This window comes from Melospiza georgiana, chromosome 9 (assembly GCF_028018845.1).
Source record: "Melospiza georgiana isolate bMelGeo1 chromosome 9, bMelGeo1.pri, whole genome shotgun sequence".
Lineage (NCBI taxonomy): Eukaryota > Metazoa > Chordata > Aves > Passeriformes > Passerellidae > Melospiza > Melospiza georgiana.
Genome location: NC_080438.1, coordinates 16663827 through 16677099, shown reverse-complemented (window position 1 = coordinate 16677099; position 13273 = coordinate 16663827). Strand labels below are relative to the sequence as shown.

The window sequence follows — 13273 nt, the reverse complement described above, 5'->3', positions numbered from 1 at the left end:
TTATGTGCATGTGAAAGAGCTCTGCATAACAGCAGAACTCTCTAGCACCACCACATTGTTGTAGTTCTTCTTCTAATGTGGAAGAAACAATGCCTTTGTCTTCTCAGTCATTTTCACATTACCTAGTTAAAAGCTTCAGCACTATTGCACAGCAGAGTAAATCAGGCCAGTACCTCAACTCAAAGAACAACAGAAAACACATGAACTACCAAAGAGCTTAGTGGTAAATATCTCCATTCCTATATCTACAGAAGACCTGAAAAACTAGCACAGTGCTTTGGAATAAAGCTGGAGAAGGTTTGGAGAAGAGTTTGCTGAGTTGTCATCAGAGCTGGACTTCTGATTTCTTGAGGTTGAGTAAATAGTAGATTGAGGTACTAGTACTAGGTTGAAGTACTAGCACTTGAGGTTGAGTCTAGTACTTCTAACCTATTGTTACTAATATTTCCAGGTTTCCTTTCCTCTCATCTTTGCTGCTCTGGGAATAGATGGGTCAGCTGACTGTCAGTTTGGTGTCACCATCTGCAGGTCTCTTGGGTGATGGTGTCACCATCACCCCACCCAAGTCTCTTATCAGCAGAAAATGAAGATTCTAGTTGTGACCTGGACATCACCAATAGCCTTAAAATATAAATCAAGCCCATTTCAATAATATCCTCTTGTGGCTGAGCTGTTTGCCAGTTATCTCAGCTGGGTACATGAGATGAACACTCACTGAAGATAATTTTGGCTCTTACAAACTATGTTGGTAACAAGGAAGGAAATTCTCTCATAAGAGAAAATGAAATGCTCTTCCCAGAGGTCTTTAAGAAAGGACTTTCCCTCCACACAACTTCCAGGAAGGTTCCTGGCATTCCTGCCTGCTTACTGTATCCCTGTGACTACTGCACCCTGCTTCCTCCTTCACATAGCCAGACTGTCACCAGACAGAGCTGTCACTGAGGATCCTCTTCCCTCTGAGGGGGCTGCCAGACCCAGGAGGATCAGTGATGTCTGTGCTGCTTATAGAGTCTGCTCCCATTTTCCATCCCTCATCTTCCACCATTCTCCAGCTTATCAGATAGTCTTAAGACTTGGCCTTAGTATGTAAGTCTGTCTTCTAGGGCATTTACAGAACCACTGCCTGCACAACCCACACACCTCAGCTGGTCCCTAAATTCTGGCCCATGTCTAAAATAATAGAAGGAGAATTTGCAAAACAGTCTTGAAAGGGTTTGAATGTACTAATGTGCTCTCTTGAAACTCCAAATCTAGCACAGAGCAGAACCAGAGAATAATTTGTGTTGGAAACCACAGAAGGTCACCTCATACAAGCCCTGCTCAAAGCAAGAGTCAAAAAGACAAGGCTCAGTCAAGATCTAAATATCCACAAGGAAGCAGGGTAACTTGTTCCAGTATGTGATCACTCTCATGGGGGAAAAAATTAAAAACCTCTATTCAATGAAAATGTTTTGTATCCTAACTTTTAGCCACTGTCTCCCATCCTGCCGCTGCATCTCCCTGACAAGATTTTGGCTCTTAGAAACTATGTTGTTGACGAGGTCTCTGTCTTTTTCAGATCCTCCCATGAGGTAGCTGTAGACAGCAATAAGATACCTACATAGCCTTCTCCACTTAGAGATGAGCAAATCCAGCTCTCACCCTCTCCTTGTATGTAATGAGCTCCAGAGGGCTTAATATGTAGTGGTTCTGATTACTAAACAAAATTTAATTCAAAGAAGCCTTGGTGAAGGACAATTTCTGAGACTATTTAAAATCAGAAGTGAAAATCACTTACTAGCATCATTTACAACTCCAAAGCACAGCTCACAGCTGTCCCAGTTATGTTCTTATCAATCTCTTCTGGACAAGTATTCTCAAGTCCTCTACCTCATCTAATGTTTTCTAATTCTCCTCTCATGAAAATTTACTCTCAGGAAGTCATTGAGAGTTCACAATCTAATTAAACAAAAACGCTGTACGATAAAATTTACCACAGATGCATCAACCATGCTCTTTAACTAGAGCTCAGATTATCAAATTTAAAAATTCCTGATCAAAATCTAGGCCGCTTTAGAAACCTACAAATAGTATGTCCAAAGCAAGGAATAATGAGGTTCTGTCCTTGAAAAGTCTTCTGGACTTCAACACACTTCATTACCATTACCACTTAGAACAAACCCATAGTTTTAATCCATGTGAACACAATGAAGAGTTTGTCTACTATTCAGGACACTTTACATGACTGATATTATGTATGTATTTTGCTCATTTAACTCTCACTTTTTACTTCTCAGGGAAACGTGACAATTTAAAGTTCATATTCACTGGACTACTAGCCAGTGTAAAATTCCACACCACTGTAAAACGGTCCCTTCTAAAATAGTACCTTTATGTCATTTTCTATGCTTTTAATACTACTAAAGTATTAGTAAGTTATTAATTACTAAAAGAAAAATTTCAGCCTTGGATATCAGAATCTCAGACCACATATTATAAGTCACAGAATTCTAAATATTGTACTATTAACATTTTTCCCCCAGATATCTCATTTTTTTGGTCATGCAAAGATACAGCAAGACTGCCTACATATACACAACAAACAGCTGGAAACCTACAGCCTGCCCTCCTTTTCAATACATATCACTTTAGAGACAGAAGATTAACAAATGAATTTGCCTTGCAGGGTGGAAGAAAGCCAAAACAATGCCACTATTTCATTCTGTGTGGAGAAGCAAAATTCTTATATTAGAGTAAGAATAGACAAGGATGTGCAGGCACAGTATGACAGACGGCAGACATGATCCTTTAGGGTCACAAATCTCAGGTATGGAATTGGCCACGTAGAATGGCCATCTTCTCTTGCATTCACCACTACCTACAACTGCTAAGATCTTTCCTAATTTCTCTAAGCATTTTCTAAGCTCTTCCAACAACTGTACAGCCAAGAATGAACAAAACTTCAGGACGTGGGGACAGGGGAAATGAGTGCTTAAGAGTCCTGCTTCTCCTTCTCTTCATTGTAAACTCCTGTAGATTGCCCATCCAACAGAACTGATTTATCCCCCAAAAAGCACTGAATTATTTCAAGAATACTGATGCACAACCCTTACCAATGCTTTTATTTTAAGTCTCAAAGATACTCAAATTGGTATTTAAAGAGTACTTCCTGGAGAATTTATAACATCCAAATCTCCCACATTGAGAACAATAAGGTTTCATGAAAGGAATGAAGAAATATAGCCATTTAAATTGTTCAACATCATTAAAATACTCCTAACTAGCTACTCCTAGGTGAAAAATACTACAGTTTCACAGACAAAATATTAGTTCCTCCTTAGACAGACTTTAAATAAAGCTTAAGTGGGATATCAATGACTGAAATATGCTCAAGTTTCCTTAGCTTCTCCAGAGAGCATTTCCTCTGACTCTAAATAGGAGTTGTCTAATGGCTTTGACTAAACTGCATTTCTGAACCTTAAGAAAGCAGGGTCTCTTCTCTGACAGCTTCTTTTGATCTGATGTTAAGAGATGTTCAATTGCCTATAAATTCTTTCACTAGCCAATACAGATCAGATTTCCAGAGGTACTGCATACCTGAACTCTGGCTTCAGAGGGGAGCGTGGAGGACAACTGCAGCTATGTACAGCCCAACATCTTCCTCACTTATATACTACACCAAGAGGCACCAAATCATCAGTATCAGGTGTCCTGCACACATGAAAATTGTCAGGCCTATTTTACAAAAGTTGATGTGAAGTGCCCCTGTGTCCAATTACCTGAGCAAGTAAATGTCCTTGCTCTAAAGAGGTGGACTCAAAGAGCAAGGGCTGATGCCAAAAGCCAAGGGCCAAAGCTGTGCAGAGAGTGCAGGACTACCAAGCAGTAGTTCTGGAGTTCAGAGCAAGGGTAGGGATTAGTTCCATGCTGTGCATGTGAGGAACAGCAGTGTCAGTGTGCTAAGGAGATAAATACAAGGATACAAGTATTTCCTAGGCACAGCACAATAGTTTCTGGAGTAAACATTCTTTGAAAGCTCATGTAAGTTCCTATGAAGTTCCTTTCACAAGAAAACACTTCAGATATTTTGTTGAATACACTGGTAACATCTAATACTACCCTGACTCTGGCTGAAATTTTGCTGAAATTCAACTTTCTGTAATACTTAAATATACATGGACCCTCTTCATTGCAATAAAGTGGTCCAATTTCTGCCTCCTTAAGCCTCTCTCTACAGGAGAATTTACATAAAACATCAAATTCATCAAGACTATTCTCTGTATGTAAAAGCAGATTTCTGGAAAAGCACAGGCTGAAGGCTACTGGTGAAACTGCCATTCCCTCAGGCCCAGGTTCTGTAGACAATAAATCAGTTGGTTAACACAAGCCAACCCACAGGCAGTTCCAGGCTGCCACAAGCAGACTGTTCCCAGTAATTCCATTGATTTAAAGTTTGTCCATGGTCCCCTGCATGTCACAATGTGGTTGCTGAACAAAAGCTCATCTATGGCAAGCCTGCTCTGCTTCCTTACTGAGCGGCTGCTCACTTTTTGAAACTTATGTTCCCTTTTTGTCCCAGCAAATCACATTTCTTCTTAACATTTATAACAATGCTGATATAAAGCTGTTCCCAAACAGTTGACATCAGGTCCTGCCCTGTTATCTGAATTTCCCCTGCTATACCTAAAAAGTACCTTCTTGATAGATATAAAGTGTCTAAGTGTCCAGAACTGCTCCTGCTCAGATAAATTGGCATAACATCCCAGAATTCTACTCCACATCACTTACAACTTCAGTTTAATATAGATCAATATCTGTGATCAAATGGTACCTCAGTGTTAGGAGAGGTATCACGCTATCAATATGCACTCACAGCATGGATTCCAGGATACTCCAGTCCAGTTGCTCACTGCTGCTGATCCCACTTAGCATGCTAATTCCAACTCCTACTAAACCAGCAGGAAGACAAGACCCTAACTTGTTACAATTCATTTCTATATTGCTGAGGCCATTTCAGCTCACTGAGATATTCATTCAGAGAAGTTTTCATTACTCTTTGGTTAATGTGGCAGTTAATGTCCTTGAGCTCCATGTTCCTGTGTCCATTTAAAAATGTGGGGAAAAAATGGGTTGCCCTTATTTAGGATACAATCTCAAAGTCAATCATTTGAAAAATCTTAATTTGCAATTGCTGGAGTGGATAGTGAAACCATTTCCTGAATGATGCTGCTTGCCTTTCAGATTCCTCTCAGTATTAGAAAGGCTATGTTAACTCTGGATCAGTGTTCTTTAATAAAACAGCACAGCAGTAAACACCAAAAATAAGAGTTTCATGCTTAAGGTACTATACATTAGAAAAATGTAATGTTCTATCGATGTTTCTTGCTGTTTTATAGTTACCTGATATATGTTGGACTTTCAATCCTTTCTATGCCCTGAGCATTCATTACATTTACACATTTTACAGTTCTCTAGTAATTTTGCAATACATATTCCTGAATCAGCTGATGACATTTAATGGAATGTTTAAGGCACAATATAAAACCATAAATGCTTTTGCTTATTCTGGGGGAAAAAAACTGTGCAGATAAATTGGTTTTCATATTAAAACCTATGTTGGTGTACCCAGCATTTTTGCTTCTGCTATACATATTAAAATATAACTAAATGCCTCTTATGCAATACTGCAGCATAAGTACAAATAACAAGCATTTGTACTTTACAAGCAAGCTATATGATTAAGGGGCTATTAATGAAGTGAAACAAAACCTCAGTGCTAGAATGTAATAGTCCATGAAATTCTTATGGGGAGAAAGAGAATCTGCAGTGAATAAATATTAACCTAAATGCAAAAGAAAACATAAAGCAAACAAAAAAAGAAAGCATTTTTAAAGCCAAAATTTTGGTAAAAACTGCTGACTACTTAAGGAAAGTCTATTTGCATACCACAGGGCTCCATCTGCTGTGGAAAATATAGGCTGCAAGAATGATTTAATATTTAATAGAAGTAGTGGCCGTTGTTAATTATAATTTGCACATTTACAAATCAGCACTGATAGCAATACAAATTATGAAATATAAGGGTGTTATGCTGGATACTGGGGAAAATAAGATGACAGACAAAGTTAATGGAGTATCCCTAACAACAGCTCTGTCAGAACACATCAGAGAACTAATCCAGTTACTAAGAGCCTGCAATGGAAAATCTATTTAAAATATTAAAATGCTGTTTGGTAAAAGCTTTTTCCTAGTGCATTTTACTTAAACAGTTGCTTATTGCTCATGGGTCATTAGCTGTACACCCAGATGCATTCTGCAAACTGCTGTTCGAAAGAACAGTAGAAATTAAATAAGAAATAGATTTCTGCAGCATTTTTCCTGAAATCTAGAATCATCTAACTGCAGATTACAAACAGAAAAGTAATATCAGCTGCTTCCAAAATAGGTGCTCTTACTGCTGCTATAACTAGACATTTCCTTTCATTAAAAAATAAAGCAACATGTTATAAAGCACTTGACTCATTTGAAAAATTTTCCATCCCTAGAACTCACTCCAAGTGCATTAAGAGCCCAATATGCAGAGAAAGTAATGCCAATACTGAAAACTTAGTTCTAGTTTAAGACTTAACATTACTTCAATTTCAACACTGAATCTATAGGCTCTTATTTAGTAAAACCACAGAAATTCACATTGATTGTTTTCATTAACCTCACTTTTCTTATCATCATGTAATATGGATTGCAGATAGAGACCATTAATGCTTTAATAGCAACTCTGCTCGCCGAGTCATTCATGCTGCTACTGATTTCTGTTTTCACATCAGGTAGGTGGTCAGTAATATAAACCATGAGGCAACCCTAACCCCATTTAATTCAGCAGGTAGCTTAGTGTTTATGTCACCTACTAGATACAAGGTAAATGTACAAGGCAAGAGCCTGTAATATTCCCAGTATACAGTTCATTGTAAACCACAAGCTAACTGTGCTCCTGGGGTACAGACAAATCACATTCAGTCTGCACAAAGAGGTACAATAGCTGTCTCCTTAAAGTCCAATAGATTAGCAAGTACACATTCATCTGAAACTCTGGCCATGAGTCACCCAAGGCTGATCTAGCGGTGTTTAGCTTACAAATTCTGCTGAAAAAAGTCAAGAGTACCACATTTTAGCTGCACTTTCTTTTGTCCATGTATTGGATTTCTTTTTATTTCATGTCAACAAAGGAAGGATGTGGAATTAGGCAATTAGATATGCTGATGGAAATGGTCTGGGGAAGCCAAAACTCCTGTTTCAGGGGCACAACACACCAGTTATGACAGAATCATGAACCTACAACTATCTTTCTGTACCTTCCGTGAATATCTTTTTTTCTCTGATCAGAAGAGTTGCATTTTGTCTTCACCTGGTTCCTCACACCACTAGGTGGATAATTAAACAGAGTTAATACTTGTTTTGCTGGAGTACAATTTAAGACATGCTTAGATGCATTAATTTGAATTATACAGTGTCAGTTTCCCTTCAAAAAATGTTATTTTTGAGCATCACATGAAAGGCAGTATTTCAATGCTAAAAAACATACCTTCTGGTGCAGAAGCAGTATCTGCCCATTTTTAGCTCCTCAATTCCTCCCTTTAGTAATGGCTTCAATAATTAAATCATTCTCACACACCTATGCCTGCAAAGAGGAAAAGTAGGCTTTGTTATTTTTGACTCCGAATCTCTATTTATTGTGCAATCAGAAAGGTGATTTTAATGGTATCAAAATTAACGCCCAACAATTGCATAAGATGCTCATGCTTGAATTTTTTAACAAACTATTTCTTTGTGCTTTTGGGACTCTGCAAGAATCACAAGATCTTGTACAAGATGTGTGATGATGGGGGAGATTATCCAGAATTTTAGGCAGCTTGTTCTACGGCAAGATGCCAAGACCTCATTTGACTGCTGATGTCCTAGTCTACAATAGTTGAGGGCAATCTCTGCTTTTTTTTAGGCAATAATTCCATTTCACAAAGAAAAGTTGTCAAGACAAAATGATTGCTGCAAGTTCTTCTCTTTTGCAAAACACAAAAATCTCTGATTAGCCAAAGAAATAAGAAATGATAAAATATAGATAAAATGGTTCAAGCAGAGAATGCAATTCTGATTTTATGAAAACCAGACCAAAATAACATCACTTCCAGATATTTTTACATTCTTTTTGTGTCATGCCAGCAATGTAAAGACTATCTTAATACATGGCTGAAAATGCCCTTGTCACCAGCAACTCCTCAGATCCCCACCATTCCTAGATCTCAGCGCATGAGTACTATGCAGAACGGGACAAAGAAGAAACACAGCAAGAATATGAAATATCCCTTTGGCATGGTTAGTAGAGCAGTTCTTCAGCAGCTGTTACTCAATTTAGTGCTATCTCTATTTATACTAGAGATTGCTGAAGGAAAAAACAATCTCTAGGTTCAAGACATCAGAAAAGCAGAGAAAGATCACCCATTCTTTTTTTTTATTGTATGAAGTGTTAATCTGGTAAGCACATGAAATTCCATCCTAAACAATAAAAAAAACCCATAAATGGTTTACTAACCTATCGTTATTCCATATATGCTGAGGACTAAACAAAGCAGTGTACAATATTCTGTAGGGGTGGAGAAACAAGAAAATTAAACTTAACAAGTACTAGCACAGGCTGTGTTGTTGTTCATCCTGGCCTGATGAGTCTATGTCACTTTAACATGTACATGCTCATTTATTATGTCACAGGTCAGATCAAACAGCCACCCAAATTGCAATTTTCAGAGCTGAAATAACATATAACTCTCATTTATTCTTCAGAAATCTCTTGTAGCAATAATTTTCACTCTGGGTCAAATATACACTTAGCAAAACACATCTAACAAATTTATGGGTTTTCCTCTGAAGTCAGCAAAGCATTTTCACACAATAGTCCATAATGAGTATAAAGAACCTGCTCTATTTACTAGGCATTGTAATTTCTTGCTCAGAAAACACAAAAAAATAGAAACATACATAGTAAATTTCCTCCCCTACTTGGTCTCTTGAAAGCAGCACAAAAGGAATAAATGATTGCATGGATGGCAAAGATGTCCCCTTTTGCATAATTACTGGCCAGGATAATGAAAGGTTCTGTGACACAGACTCCCCTGTTTCCTAGTCCAGTAGGTCAGTTTTTCCTGAAAGGTACCTAAAGCTCTTGTTTCTCCTAGGTACCTAAAGCTCTAGTCCCATCAAATACATTTTGTTGTAGAGAACAAACAAAGTAGAATAGTCCTTTCTGAAGATCAACAGTTTTCTGCAGAATGACAGGCCATCAGCTCCATGGAAATTCACAATTTCATTATGCCAGCAATCTAGCATCCCACACACATCATAATTCACAAAGTCCTTGCTACTAACTATATTTGAGATCCCAAAAAATCCTGGAAAGCCTCAGAGTTAGGAAAGTACAAAAAGGGGACAATAAAAAGTTAGAGAAAAAGTTGGGCTTAAACAGTGGCAGAAATAGACTTGGATGTTGGATTTGGATGCTTCCTGCAGGCCACAGAGCAGTTTGAAGGAGTCTAAGTCAGGCTGAGGTTTAGCTGGTAGTCACTCCAGATTAGATATGAATGGTGTTCTAAAGGTAAAAAAAAACTCACTAACTCCTCTCAGTACTATGCCATCTGGACCTGTGATAATTGTATTTCAGTGGTCTCTTGAGTAGAAAATATTTCCTCTGGATTTCTTGCTTTGAAGTTTCCCAATATAATGTTCTTGATCTTTGCAATAGAACCCAATGTGAACTTTTTAGTTGCAATACAATAATACACTTTAAGATACTAAGGAAAAATAAAGTTTCATTCATTACATTCACAGAATATTTTAAACTTGCAGTGTGTGAAGGAAAGACTGACCTGGGCTCTTTATTACATGGCAGCCTATCAAGGAGAGAGACACAAGGGACAGAAAAGAATCTTGCATTCAGGAAGTACCAAGTTAAACACAGAGTTTTTGGTGTGTTCCACATTAGACATGACCACAAGCTCAGTATAAAGCCATTTCCCCTTGTCCTATCACTACATGCCCTTGTAAAAGTCTCTCTCCAGCCCTCATGTAGGCCTTCTTTAGGTACTGGAAGGGGCTGTGGGGTGCCCCCAGAGCCTTATCTTCTCCAGGAAAAAAAAAAAAAAAAAAAAAAAAACAACAAAAAAAAAAACCAAACAAAAACCAAAAAAACAAGTCCCTCAGCCCATCCCATACAGAAGGTGCTCAAGGCACCTTCTTTGTTTTGGACAAGTGTTGTTCTAATTTGCAAAATGTATATAGACAAAAGTACCTGACAGATAATGTCTAAATTAGGCATGGGGCAGTGGAAAATTCAGCAAAAAGGAACATATCCAAATAAAAAAAATCAAAAAACACTGCAACATAAAATAAAAGTATGGCTGCTAAAATTGTCTTTTTATTATTGTCAGTGAGTTTCTTCTACATCCTTATTGATACTTCCACCTGTCATACTGCTGCCATATAACTCTAGCCATGACATTCATCCATGTTGTTTACTTGTGGCATCTTTCACTTCCTAATGGGTCTTTTCTCTTTATTTAGTTCTAACATAAAAGCATCCTTTCAAGTTTGTTTTTAAAGAGGAAAACTATTTCCCCAAACTGAATCAATTAAATGTCTAATATAGGTGTCTAGATTAGTGCTTTAGGCTTTTTATCTAGTCATACATACAGAGGCAAAGAGCTCTGAGTAATCCCCTTGAAGTTTCACTAAAATGTTACTATGCCCATAAGTCTGTCGCTTACACCACACACCTAGAGCTAGACCCCTAAACAGAGTTTGAAAGGACGGAGTGAGATTTTCAGCAGCACTGACTTAACTTTACTGCAATTTAAGTCATAGGAATTTTACCAGTAACTTAAATGTGACCATTTAAGGCAATGCTAAGTGCTTCTGAAAATCCAATCTGTAATCTTCTTTAAATTTATGGCTGCGCAAACTGGACCAAAAAAAGAATAGCTTTACAATCATTACTTCTTTTTAAATCTACACATCAGCCACATGTGAACATGACAGTCTGTGCACATGTAAGAATAAATGCATGCATACATATAAATGAATAATATAAATGAATGCATGCATATACATACATATAAATGAACTGAATTTTTGTGTTGACAGATTATTTGCCAAGTTAAAGCCAAATGTGATTTGAAATTACCATGATATTACACTGAATAAAGAGGATTTATAATGGAAATACTAAAAGAACCTCTGTAATAGTGATCCTGCCAGGCACTCCTATAACAACATATATTTCATTCTTTTCAGTTAATGCTGTTTTTCTTTCTCTGTATGTTTGAGAATAGTAAGTGAAATGTTAATTTTTTTAAGTCAGAACCATCTAGCTAAACCATCCAAATCGTTTTTGTATACAGAGATTTTATTTGTAATCTTTCTCTGCAAGCTGCTTTGTTAAATCCTAATGACAACTTTTATGCATAATGCATAAAATAAACTTTACCAATGTTTAAAACACTTTTATAAACATGTAAAACCCCTTCATAAGTGAGATGACACACTGCAGGGCATGCAGTTGCAGTGCACTGGGAAACCACACTTCCTAGATGACTGAAGGCATCTGCTCCGTGCCATTAATTTCTCAACATCGAACACATGTAGTTATCTTAGAACAGCGGTGCATCATATTCTGGACTTTTTTAATAGAGAAGTACATTTTACTGCATGTATAATAAGTGTGCTGTGCTCATCTACAATCCTTTTCCTTTTATTCTAGGAACATCTGTATTTTCTCAAGGAATGGGGAGAGAGAAAGACAGCAAGGTAGCTTTTTACCTTATCAAAACACTATTTTAGCAAAAAAGTATCTATAAAAATATATGCTAACAAGGAGTCACTCAAAAATGGATCGTATAAATCTTCCTTATGCAAGAGGCAAATAAATCAGAATAATAACAATGTATCACTAGCCTATGTCACTGAAATGATTTGTTTTACTCCTTTAATCTTTACCATATCTAAACTGACTATAATAAATGAATAATTACTCTGAATGCAGTGGAGTTAATTGAAAATCTGCTTGAAGTATAAAACCAAGAAATCATAACAACAAATACAAGGTTTAGCCAGTGTTTAGGAACTTGTCTTTGTCAATAATTTTTAAGGTTCAGTGTAAATGATACTGTTTACCATCGTACATCATCTAACATTACTTCAGAAAGTCATGAATTATTTCAGACTTCCATGAATATTAACAATCTTTAGAGTCATGGTATTTCATCAGCATACACCCAAGTATTAAAGTCTTATGGGGTTTGACTTTTCAAAATGAAACCAATTTAATTTGGGTTTGTTTTATTCTCAAAACCTGATTTCTAAGTCCAGAGAGGTGTATACTTTCATGCATGTGAAGCTCAGGCTTTCTTCAAATGTCAAAGGTATGTCACCTAACACAGGGACAGACTGTTTGTCAAAGCACACATCTGTACGTGCCCTTCCTATTATGTCCAAAACAATTGGAATCCTGAGAGGAGCATACACTCCCAAGTAAGGGGAAGACAAAATTTGCTGGTTGTTTCCTGCTTAAAAACACAACAAAACAAGACCCTCCTTGGAAACTGTACAGTTTTGGACACTAATCAAGTGGCCAAAACAAAAAGTAAACAAATATTGTTTGCATGAAAGTAACTGCTAAAAGATAAACCAGTCATTCTACTGACCAACAAAAATTAGCAGTTTCATCATCTTCTAAAAATTGTACATGCAGAATTCGCAATGAAGCTGACCAGCACGTATTCCTCTTTCTTGAAAACAGACACTTGGTAATAAAGGCTTACAAGAGAGCAAGTGAACTCACCCAGTTCTGTCTCCATCGAACCTGACCTGCAGATTGCTTGTTTCACCCCTACAACTGTTGTCATAAATTTGACTAGGGCTGAGATTAAAAAGAAACATGATGCATAAAGTAGCTTCAACACAGAATACATGAGAAGAAAAGCTGGCACTCTTCCCATACACACTCTTGTGCTGTATCACTTTATTCATAATGCAAATCAGAAGCACCAGATTTGAAATTAGGTTACCACAGCAGAGGGCAATACGGCTCTCACATATGTCCTTGGCAAACTGCAGCACATAAACAATTACTGCACAACAAAGTCACTGTGTTGGCTGCAAAACAGGTTCTCTGTAATCAATAACTTCACTCATGTAAAAGAAGGATCATATTTCAAGTGTTGCTGTTATACCACTGTCATCTCATACGTACATA

The 13273-nt window shown here is 37.2% G+C and overlaps 1 long non-coding RNA gene across 3 annotated transcripts in view; it reads right to left on the bottom strand.

Annotated features, from left to right (window-relative positions):
- LOC131087055 (uncharacterized) overlaps window positions 1–13273 on the bottom strand; it is a 430836-nt gene that overhangs the window by 312551 nt on the left and 105012 nt on the right. For 2 of the 3 annotated variants that reach the window (XR_009114830.1, XR_009114831.1), the window contains exon 4: window positions 7559–7654. The exons of the other annotated variant lie outside the window; for it this stretch is intronic. This is a non-coding gene — a long non-coding RNA (uncharacterized LOC131087055). The remainder of the gene's footprint in view (window positions 1–7558; window positions 7655–13273) is intronic. 3 annotated transcript variants of the gene reach the window in all.